General features: G+C 42.2%; 1 protein-coding gene across 1 annotated transcript in view; it reads left to right on the top strand.

Annotated features, from left to right (window-relative positions):
• The window catches only part of LOC116988220 (CUB and sushi domain-containing protein 2-like), a 517,997-nt gene that overhangs the window by 232,155 nt on the left and 273,347 nt on the right, over positions 1-12,495 (top strand). The gene's annotated exons all lie outside the window — the stretch shown is intronic.

Below are 12,495 nucleotides of genomic sequence, written 5' to 3'. Positions count from 1 at the left end.
TCCAATCTCACACAAGCCCTTCTCTTTTTTTAAATATTCCCAACACATTCAACAGCTTAACTTTTTATGCCTTATTAAGCAAAGGAAAATCATTGCTTTCTAGAGCAAAATGTGATTGCAACATTCCCAAGTGAGATCACAGAATTCAACCAGGAATCACACTTGCAAATTTGGTGCAATTTCCAAGCCAGTGATGATGTTATTCCTTCAGAGATTTTGCAAGAAGACATACAGTATGCCACCGTATCTCGGCATAACTACCATCAGGCACTCCTGGGACAACCTGAATCTGCCCCATGAATGAAAAACTTAACTTCAATCTTGCAGCTCCACCACCCACCCTCTACTCTCATCATATCCAAATCTATCATTCCCTGGTCCTGCCTAAAGCCTTCATCGCTTAATTCTCCTCATCCTCTCACACCTTTCAATTGTCAGCGACAATCCTTCCTCCTTCACCCGCTGGACCATTACATTCCACGCCTCGCTCTAAGCCAGCAAACACAGCTGCTTAATTAACATTAACATTTGAGAACAGATTGAATATTCTTTTGCCCCCAAGGCCTCTTATCATTTGCTTTACTGGATTAAACTGGTGTAAGGATCAGAAAGGATGAGTTGGGTTTCCAATGCCAAGCCATTTCAGTCGCATGGGAACCCTGCTTTGGGCCATATGTTGGTGACATATGCATCAAAATAATTGTTGCTGCTTCAGTTCCATGCCCACCCAGCTCACCCATTCAGGTGCCTCAGTGGCCATTCTTCAATCAGATTGGTTGAAAATACATATCTTTGCTTTCCCACTTCACTTCCACCTTAACCCACTTACTGAAGATCCCGCACTGTTTTGATGACATTATGACAAATGATAACATAAGTACCCACAAGACTGGAATTAATTAGTCTGCTGGTAAACACTGGTAAATATTCCTTATTCTTCACTGGACACAGATCCCATCATTGATCCTAAACATTATGCCTCAGCACTGTATATTTGAATCTTATAATTGCTGTTTGGTCGTAATGTTCTGCTGCACAAGATACTCGAGAAAATAACCATGCACACTGCACTAAATGCATTAATTTCATTCTTCACCTGCAGGTTTATCTCTCATGAGCACTTCCTACTTCCCAGTCTGATTAGAACAAACTAAGTCGGAAGAAGGGCCTCGACCCAAAACATCACCTATTCCTTCGCTCCATAGATGCTGCCTCAACCCACTGAGTTTCTCCAGCACTTTTGTCTACCTTCCATTTTTCCAGCATCTGCAGTTCTTTCTTAAATAGAACAAACTAAAAGTTATCTTCCTTTTGTCTTTTTTCGCTCACATAATAGATATGACTTGCAATTAAATAAATTCATCTCTTGTCAGCTAAGAGGATTCAACAGATTATTTCTCAAAAGGAATGTCCAATTTGTAGAGGAGGTTAACACGTTTTTCATGCATCAGCGGGTTTTTTACTTTAAAAAGTGCCATTGAAGTAAAAGTCGCAGTTTTTTGATTGTGCAGACATGCTATCTTCAAGTCACAGCAATATAGTTTAGGATGAAGGGGAACCTCATTGAATCTTAACAAATAGTGAAAGGCCTTGTTAGTGGATGTGGGGAGGATGTTTCCACTAGTGGCAGAGTCTAGGACCAGAGGACATGGCCTCAGAATTAAAGGACATTCCTTTAGGAAAGAGATCAGGAGGAATTTATTTAATCAGAGGATGGTGTATCTGTGGAATTCATTGCCACAGAAGTCCGTGGAGGCCAAGTCAATGGATATTTTTATGCAGATATAGATAGATTCTCGACTAGTATGGGTGTCAGGGGTTATCGGGAGAAGGCAAGAGACTGGGGTTAGGAGGGAGAGATAGATCAGCCATGATTGAATGGTGGAGTAGACGATGGGCCGAATGGCCTAATTCTGCACCTATCACTTATGAACACAGTCTCTTATATCAATATAAATGAAGCTTTAACCCAAATCCATCATCATTCACCTCAAACCTATTATCCTAGTTTTGTAGCAGCCCAGCATGGTTTTAGTCTGTTGCAAAACTAAGGACAATTTTCAGATAATTAACCCACTCTGTGGCTGTCCAAGTGGCTGCCCGGCAAAAGTAATGCTTTTGCAGTGAAAGCAAAGAATGTTGGACACATTCAGCAGGTCAGATCTTATTTGAGGAACCAAAATCAGAGTTAATGTTTCAGGTTTTGGATCTTTCATCTGGTTAGTCCTGGACCGGGGTCCAAGATCTAATTTAATCCACTGATATAAATGACCTAGACGTAAATGTCGATGGATTGGTGAGTACGTTTGCTAATGACCACCAACATGTGAGGAGTGGTGGCCAGTGACGAAGGCTGTCAAAAAATACAGCAGTGTGTAGATCAGCTATAGAGAGGGGCAGTGAAATGGCCGATGGAGTTTAACCCAAGCAAGTGTGAGGTGTTGCATGTTGGGAAGTTGCTTGTAAGAGGAGAGTATAGAGTTAATAGCAAGACCCTTAAAACATTGACGTGCGGAGGGATCATGGAGCCCAGGTTCATAGCTCACTGAGGATGGCAATTCAGTGCTTTTACCATGAGGATAAGGATGTGCATTACGTTTGAAGTGTGTAATCCATGAGAATCATATACATGTTTTTTAAAATGTCACTCTTTTGATTTTGATTTTGATTTTGAAATAAATCTCTGGGTGTTTAATTTTTTTACTTTTTTTAAACCTGCTTTGCCGTCTGTAATAATTTTAATTATTAAAATTTAATTTTAATCAAGATATACAGTGCAGAAAATGGATCCGTTCCCCATCGAGTCAATGCTGATAATTAATCTCTCAATTAGACTGAAGATAGAGAAAAATGCTGGAGGAACTCAGCGGGTCAGGCAGCATCTCTGGAGAAAAGGAATAGGTGATGTTTTGGGTTTTGATAGAGTGACTCCAGCATTCTGAGTTTATCTTTAGTATAAACCAGCATCGCAGTTTCCTCCTACTAAAATATACTAATCCTGCATTAATCCCACATCTTTATTCTCTCCACATTCTCATCAATTCCTCCCATTTACCTACACACACAGGAGCAATTTGCAGTGGGCAATTAACCTACCTTCTCGTATTTAGATGTTGAAGAAAATCTTGATGTTTTACTTACCAAATTTCTACTTGCATGTATATCGATAATAAAGTTCATTTGTCACTTGATTTTTCAGTCTCTCCGTTTTAGTGAAATCCTGCAATTTACTGTCAACTTCAAATCAGAGCACATGATGCAGGAGCAGGAGTAGGCCATTCAGTTTCTTGTGCCCACTCTGCCATTCAATAAGAGCACGCCTGACCTTTAAATCCTGCTCCACTAGACCTGATTACATAAAATATCAACAACAAAACCAATGCTGACAACAGCAGCAGGAACACTTAGCATCACTTCTACAACAACCGGATAAGCAGGCACTATCACCCACATCTTAGTGAGGGACTGTAAAGGTGCATAGTCTGACACACTGTAACCTTTACTAAGTGTTTATTAAAGCACATGGTACACACGTCCCAGCACTGACTGCATCCAGCCTTCAGGCATACCGGGACCAAAATGGGAGGAAACAAAGGGAGGATATCACAGTTATACTAATATGATGGGGCGTGGTTAATGGTGATGAGGTAGCTACATTATAGGTTGCATGCATAAACCATCTACAGGGACAAACAGTGAACAACAAGGGATTCACACAAGACCATTATCTTATTGAATTGTGGGCATAATTGAGAGTCATATTGGCAATTGCTGCACCTACTTTTATGACAACATCAAAGTCCACAAAATGGAGATATACCGTCTTGCCGCATGAGCAGCATCATTCATAAGTGAAACTGGTAGTAACAGAATTTAAGTGAAAGTTTCAAAATATCGCATGCAAACTTGAAGTTTTAAGAAAACAAATGTTAGATTAAACAAAATGTTCTATTATTGGTGAAACAAGTGAACATCCAAGTAGGTTTCAGAAGGTATATCACTCATTTAGAGGTTTAGAGATACAATGTGGAAACAGGCCCTTTGGACCACCGAGTTTGCACAAACCAGCGATCCCCATACACGAGCACTATCCTACACACTAGCGACAATTTACAATTTTTACCGAATCCAATTAACCTACAAACCTGCATGTTTTTGTAGTGTGGGCTAAAACTGGAGCACTTGGGGAAAACTCACGTGGTGCCAAGGAGTACGTACAAACTCCGAACAGCCAAGCATCTGTAGTCAGGATTGAACCCAGGAGTCTGGCACTGTAAGGCAGCAACTCCGTGCCACCCTGGTTTATAGCTGACATAAAGATAAGAGGACGGATGTGAATTGTATCTGATTGCTTTGTTCAGCACATTGTGGACTGCCCCTGAGTTAACTGATGAGCTAAGAGGTCAAATGCATGTGCATTTGCAATTTTGTGCCTTCCCATCTCACTTGCTGCCTGGATTATATGGCTGTGTCATTTACAGCATACTATATAGATCCCCCCAGCTAGGATATCAGCATGTGATGGGTTAATAAACAGAAAGGAAGCTGTCCAGCTATGTTGAAATAGGTTCAAATATTCAAAGGCACAAAAATGTGATGCAGCTATTATTTTTATTTAAAGGTTGTGGCCTGCTAGAAAAGAAGTGTAGGCCTAGTATAATTACTGTCACAGCTCACTGACTGCCGCTGAATTGTAAATAGAGACATTTAATTTATATAGTGCCTTTCTGGCCTCTAGAACGGCTAAATCTCCGTGCAATATTAAGAGATATACCCATCACAGAAATAGAAAATAATGACTAAGTAACAGCCAAAGTGTTTACGAAAAGTAACATGGACGTTCTTCAATAGAGGATGAGCTTAAACAGAATAAATGATGAAGTGGGATAGAATGTGCCAAACCAATGATAATAAAATGGTGTAACCAAATATTTGGGATGCCTAACTTGCATATCAAGGTGTTAGTAAAGGAAGGATACACTTTTTTTAGTTTAGTTTAGAGATGCAACGCGAAAACAGGCACTTCGGCCCTCCGAGTCTGCACCAACTGGCGATCTCCGCACAATAACACTATCCTATGCACACTAGGAACAATTTACACATACACCAAGCCAATTATCCTACATATCTATACATCTTTGGAGTGTGGGAGGAAACTGATGATCTTGGAGAAAACCCATGCGGTCATGGGAAGAATGTACAATCTCCGTACAGACAGCATGCATATTTGGGATCAAACCCAGGTGTCCAGCGCTGCAAAGCAGCATCTCTACCACTGCGCACCATGTTATTTTATAGATTGTCTCAGAGAACCAGTATGCAGTTAATACTGTCCCTAAAATCTGAGAAAAAGAAGAGAGTACAAAACCTAGGATTCAATCAAGGAACGAGTCGCCTGAGGAAGTTGTTGGGGTTGGTACCTTAATTACTAATGGGCCTATTTCTGTACTGTATAACTGTATAACTCCATAACGCCCTTCAAATTAATGTCACCGGTTGTTATAAAACAAGAGAGTGGGTGTTGAGCATCTCTGCGTTGCTTTCGCTTTTACCATATCTCTTTGTATAAGATATTATTTTACTATCCTATTTTGGGAATCAGTGGAAAGGTGTTCGTCACACAAGCTGTGAGAAGGCAATGAGCTATTCTGAGGGCTGGACCTTCCTATCCACCGCCTAAGGTCCAATTGCTGCTTGCAGCCTGCCGCATCCTCTGGAAGGCCCATGGCAAGGGCACTGGCTGGACCTACAGAGCCACATTCATCTCAAGAGATCACTGAAACACATTTGATGGTATTGTAGTGTGTTAGGTTAATGTAATACTGGCAACTTGCATCACCACTCACCATTTAATTATCTCTGATCATATCATTTCCTCTGACATTTGTAAGGCACTAGACCTTTGACCACTGAAGTTGGCCCATCTTCCTCTGGCCTCCATTTATTCTATTATTGCATTACCTTCTCGTTGGCTTCTCAAATAAATCTCCAAAAACATTTCAACTCTTGCGATCCCAGTGGATCAAATGAAATCCAGCCCACAATATAATGTTGCTGTGCGCATCTGCTTGACCATCTTAAGACACAAAGTATTGGAGCAACTCAGCAGGTCAGGCAACATCTCTGGAGAACATGGATAAGTAACGTTTTGGAGCAGTATGCTTCTCAATATTTTACTGCTCCACTGTGAAATTTTCGCAAGGTATGCCTAATCTGAAGAAGTTCCCCTCCTCACTCCAACAGGAGTTCTGTGAGATCCTCTCTCACTGCTCCCTCTCTGTGAATCTTGCTGCCCTCCTGCTCCACGACCTTGTTCTATCCCAGGCTCACTAGAACGGCCGGATTCAGAACTGGCTTATTGATAGAAAACCAAAGGGTTGTGGTGGAAGGACAATATGCAGACAGGAGGCCTGTGAGCAGTGGCGTTCTGTAGGGATCTGCGCTGGAACCTCTGCTGTTTATGATATACATAACTTTGATGTGAATGTAGAGAAGTTGGTTCGTAGGTTAGCAGATGTCACCAAGATTGCTGGGTCACAGACTATGAGCAAGGCTGTTAAAGTATACAGCAGGATTATTGATCAGCTATGGAAATGGGTAGTAAAATGGCAAATATAATTAAATCCAAGCAAGTGTGAGGTGTTGCACTTTGGGAGGTCAAATGTAAAGGGAAAATATACAATTAATGGCCCTTAATGGCGTAACCCTTAACAGCATTGATGTTCAGAGTAATCATGGGGTCCAAATTCACAACTCCCTGAAAGTGGCAACATAAGTAGGTAGAGTGGTAAAAGTGACATATAGTATGATTGCTTTCATAGGTCGGGGCATTGAATGGAAAAGTCAGGAAGTCATGATGCAACTTTATAGGACCTTATTAAGGCTGTATAAGGTGATAAAGTCACAAAGACACAAGGAATAGGAAAGTATTAGGCCATTCGGTCCATCAAGTCTACTCCGCCATTCAATCATAGCAGATCTATCTCTCCCTCCTAATCCCATTCTCCTGCTTTCTCCGCATAACCTCTGACACCATACTAATAAAGAATCTATCTTTGCCTTAAAAATATCCACTGATTTGGAGTATTGCATCTAGTTCTGCTTGCCCCATGACAGAAATGATGTGGAGTGTTTGGTGAAGGTGCAGAGGTGGTTTTAACAGAATGATGCCTGGATTAAAGAGCATTATCTTCAGGGAGAGGCTGGACAGGCTCTGGAATGGTGGAAGTTGTAGGGATACCTGATAGAAGTATAGAAAATGAAAATGAGCTATAGACAGGGTAGACAGTGTAGGTCAGAACCTTTTTATCCAGGATAGACAAATCAAATACTAGAGGACATGGCTTTAAGGCGACAGAGGCAAAGTTTAAAGGAGATGTGTGAGGCAAATTTTTTTTAAAACAAAGGGCGATGAGTGCTTTGATTGAGCTAGTGGGGTTGGTGGTTGAGGCAGATAAAATAGTGGCATTTATTAGAGACTTTTGGATACCATTATGTGCAGATAAGAGTTGGCCTTGGCATCATGTTCGGCATAGACATTGTGGGCCGAAGTTCTGTCCTTCGTTCTTTGTTCTGGTTCCACTCCTTCATGTTGACGAGTTCCCTTCCACCCTTTCCTGGTTTATTTTGCCAATCTCCCAATGCCTGTCCCATGCATGAAGCCCTTGCTCCTAAAATTTTACCTACCTATTACCTTCAGTCCTGATTCAAATTGCCAACGTATGAAAGAAGGAGAAACCTTGTTGCACTGATTACTCGGTCATTAATATGATTCGGCCCCTGTGATGCTCAACCCTTAAACATAACCTTTCCACACATACATTATCAATAAAACACTATTGTTGCTCAACTCTTGTTTTTAATAAATGAACATGTTTCAGACATCATTGATAAGCTGAGAACCCCTAATTTTACTTGGGAAGTTGGAGATAAGCCACTTTCTTGAAGTGGCGATTATAGTGATCTGTTAATAATCTGTTCCACCAACATATGAAATATCTTTCCATCGCAACACTTGAGAGAATGATTTCAAATATTTTGGCATGGATGATCTGATCCCAGTTTTCATTCAGTTGGGTGTGATTGAATAAAATAAATAATTGAAAATCCACATTATTTTCTCATAACATAACATCTAAACGTATCTCTGTTGGAAAGAATGCGGACAAGGTTTATGAGGATGTTGCTCGGAGATGAGGGGCTGAGCTATAGGAAGAGGTTGTGGAGGCTAGAACTTAAGTACAGGAGGATGAATGATGTTCTTTTAGAGGTGTATAAGATCATGAGGGTAATAGATAGGGTGAATGCACAGAGTTTTTTACTCAGGGTGGGGGAATCAGGAACCAGAAGACTTGGAGTCATAGAATCATTGTCTTACAGTGTGGAAACAGGCCCTTTAAACCAACTTGCCCACACCAACCAACATGTCCCATCTACACTAGTCTCACCTACCTGCGTTTGGCCCATATCCCTCTAAACCTGTCCTATTCACGTACCTGTTGAAATGGGACCTAAACATTGCGATAGTACATGGCTCAAATACCTCCTCTAGCAGCTCATTCCATCCACCTACCACCCTTTGTGCGAAGAAGTTACCGCTCAGATTCTTATGAAATCTTTCCCCCTCACCATCAACATATGTCCTCTGGTTCTTGATTGCCCCACTCTGGGCAAGAGACTCTGCACCTGATCTAGGTTTAAGGTGAGAAGGAAAAAAATTGCATACGAACCCGAGCGGCAGCTTTTTCCACAGTGGGTGGTGGATATATAGAACGGGCTGCAAGAGGAGATCGTTGAGGCAGGGACTATAACAACATTTAAAAGACATTTGGACAGGTACGTGGATAGGAAAGGTTTAGACTGTTATGGACCAAACGCGAGCAGATGGGAACTGAGTAGATGGAGCATCTTGCTCAGCATTGGCAAGCTGGGCTGAAAGGCCTGTTACTGTGTGTATGACTCTGGCTCTATGACTCTGACTTCATATTTAGATATTGTTTCCCACCTTTGCTACTATAAGTATGTTAAAGGTGAAATTTCTAGGATGGGATATCCAGCAGCTTTTAAATTACTTTATATTCAACGTTGGGAGACAAGGAGTGTGAATGTTGTTGGGTTAGTGAAATTCAAACATGAGGTAGAAGTGTCCTAATGTTCTTTTCTCAGGTCGCCTTGGATGGAGCCATGCCAAAACCCGACAATTAACTTGGTGCAACATATTTCTTTGAGTTTATAACATTGTAATCACAATTCTATATTATCCTTCTTAATTAAGAGTTTGTGTTTATCCAGCGATTCATAGTTCCAAAACCTAATCACAGATTTGAAAAGAAGCCACAGTTCATGCAATCATTGTCACAAAGTTAATTAATATTAACTTATCTCCAGTCTGTTCTTAGCATTTTAATCTCAGTGGCGTCCATTTGCTTCTCAGTGTTGAATGGTCTGTATTGTCTGTAATGAAATTAACCCAGTGCTGGAAGATGCATGCTTTTGTATATAATTACATTGTCTTTGTGAAAACAGAATAGACAATAGACAATAAACAAGAGGTGCAGGAGTAGGCCATTCGGTCCTTTGAGCCAGCACCGCCATTCAATGTGATCATGACTGATCATCCACAATCAGTACCCCGTTCCTGCCTTCTCCCCATATCCTTTGACTCCGCTATCTTTAAGAGCTCTGTCTAGCTCTGTCTTGAAAGCATCCAGAGAACCAGCCTCCACCGCCCTCTGAGGCAGAGAATTCCACAGACTCAGCACTCTCTGTGAGAAAAAGTGTTTCCTCGTCTCTGTTCTAAATGGCTTACCCCTTATTCTTAAACTGTGGCCCCTGGTTCTGGACTCCCTCAAGAATATACAACATTACTGGGGGGTTAGCATAGTTTGCTTAATTATTACAGATCAATAATGCTAGTCAGACTGAATCTTAAGATTTAATATTTTATATCTTTCTTTAATCTGAATACTGATGTGTATTGTATGTACTGATATGGCACCATGGTACAGTTGCTGCCTTGCAGCGCCAGAACCCGGGATCGATACTGACTACGGGAACTGCCTGTACGGAGTTTGTACATTCTCCCCGTGCCCTGCGTGGGTTTTATCCGGGAGCTTTGGTTTCCTCCCACACTCCAAAGGCGTACAGGTTTGTTGGCTAATTGGCTTGGTAAAATTGTAAATTGTGCCTTGTGTGCGTAGGACAGTGTTAGTGTGCGGGGATCGCTGGTCAGCGCGGACTCGGGGGCGGGGGGGGGGGGGGGGGGGGGGGGGGGGCGAAGGTCCTGTTTCCGCACTGTATCTCTGAACTATCTCCTAAGTTGTATTATTGATAGTTTATCCTACTTTTCTAATTTATTTTTTTGTTTATTTTTTCTATCTATAAATATAAATAAATAATTAGAGGCAATGTTAATATGTAACTGATAAAGGAGGATCCCAGCTACTTTGGTAACTGGGTCCTTGGAATCCTGGATATTTAATATGTAATCGTTAAACTTTGTATTGTACAAAGTTGATATGCAGATGCCTCTAATAAAAAAATTATTAAATTTTTTTTTTTTTAATTAATTAAACTTAATGAAATTATAAAGGACAGGAATAAAATATTTTCAAATGAAGTGCAACTTTTTGGGATTTATATTATGAGACATCATCAATTTGACCATGATTTAGTTAATTTACAATGGCTGTAATGGATACCAGTGATCATCGTGCTTTCTACAGTGGATAAAATATCCTCCAGATAGTCAATGACAAAGTAACAGCTGAATGTTTATCATCTTACAATATTATAGTCGAGTTCTGAGATGATGCAATTAGTCTGGAACATCGGAACTTGCAGAGTCTGGCAAGTAGATGTCTTCAGAAGTGAGATAGCACAAATACAGGGTCAGCATGTTCCTGTTGGGGTGAAGGGTAAAGCTGGCATGTTCAGGGAAGCTGGTTGATGAGACATGTTGAGGGAAAAGGAGGCAACTGTCAGATTTAGGCATACATAGATTTAGGCATCGGAAATGTCCTCGTTCTTCAGGGAACGGGGATTCCCCTCCGCCACCATAGATGAGGCTCACACCAGGGTCTCATCCATACCCCGCAACACTGCTCTCTCTCCCCATCCCCGCACACGCAACAAGGGCAGAGTCCCTCTGGTCCTCACCTTTCACCCCACCAGCCGGCAAATACAACACATAATCCTCCGCCATTTCCGCCACCTCCAACGTGACCCCACCACTCGCCACATCTTCCCATCTCCCCCCATGTCTGCCTTCCGCAAAGACCGCTCCCTCCGCAACTCCCTCGTCAATTCTTCCCTTCCCTCCCGCACCACCCCCTCCCCGGGCACTTTCCGTTGCAACCGCAAGAAATGCAACACCTGTCCCTTCACCTCCCCCCTCGACTCCATTCAAGGTCCCAAGCAGTCGTTCCAGGTGCGACAAAGGTTCGCCTGTATCTCCTCCAACCTCATCTACTGCATCCGCTGCTCTAGATGTCAGCTAATTTACATCGGTGAGACCAAGCGTAGGTTGGGCGACCGTTTCGCCGAACACCTCCGCTCAGTCCGCCTTAACCTACCTGACCTCCCGGTGGCTCAGCACTTCAACTCCCCCTCCCATTCCCAATCCGACCTCTCTGTCCTGGGTCTCCTCCATTGCCAGAGTGAGCAACAGCGGAAATTGGAGGAACAGCACCTCATATTCCGTCTGGGGTCCTTGCGCCCTTATGGCATCAACATTGAATTCCCCCAATTTGGCTAGCCTGTGCTGTCCCCTCCCCTTCCTTCACCCTCTAGCTGTCTCCTCCCACCCTCCCATCCGCCCGCCCTCGGGCTCCTCCTCCTCCCTTTTTCCTTCTTTCTTTCCCCACCCCCCATCAGTCTGAAGAAGGGTTTCGGCCCGAAACGTCGCCTATTTCCCTCGCTCCATAGATGCTGCTGCACCTGCTGAGTTCCTCCAGCAATTTTGTGTACCGTCAGATTTAGGCAGTCGGGTTCAAATAAATCTTTCCATGAGTGTAAGAAGTATAGGAGTACAATTAAGACGGCAATCAAGGGGACCTAAAGGGCATGAAATGGAGCTGGCAAGCAAGTTAAAGGAAAATCCCAAGAGATTGTACAGATATATTAAGAGTAAAAGGATGGCTTGGGAAGAAATAGGTCAACCTAAAGATCAGCATGTCCATCTTTGTATGGGGGATATATTAAATTAATACTTTGAATTAATACTTTTCATTTGTTTTTACTGTGAAGATCATAACATTATAGTCATGATTATAGTGTCATAAAACCTGGAAATAGGCCCCATCATCTAAGCCAGTCCCTTTTACCCGAGTAAAATACTCTGTGCAATAGCTCTACCTATTCCTCCTTATGATTTGAGAAACCTCCAGAAAATTGCCCCTGTACTCCAAGGAATAATATCTGAGCCCGCCTAACCTCTCCTTGTAGCGCAGGCCCTCATGTTCTGGCAACATCCTTGTAAATCTTTGCTACATCCTT

This window comes from Amblyraja radiata, chromosome 27 (genome assembly GCF_010909765.2).
Source record: "Amblyraja radiata isolate CabotCenter1 chromosome 27, sAmbRad1.1.pri, whole genome shotgun sequence".
Lineage (NCBI taxonomy): Eukaryota > Metazoa > Chordata > Chondrichthyes > Rajiformes > Rajidae > Amblyraja > Amblyraja radiata.
Note: the sequence above shows the minus strand (reverse complement) of the source record. Positions and strands in the feature narration are given on the sequence as shown.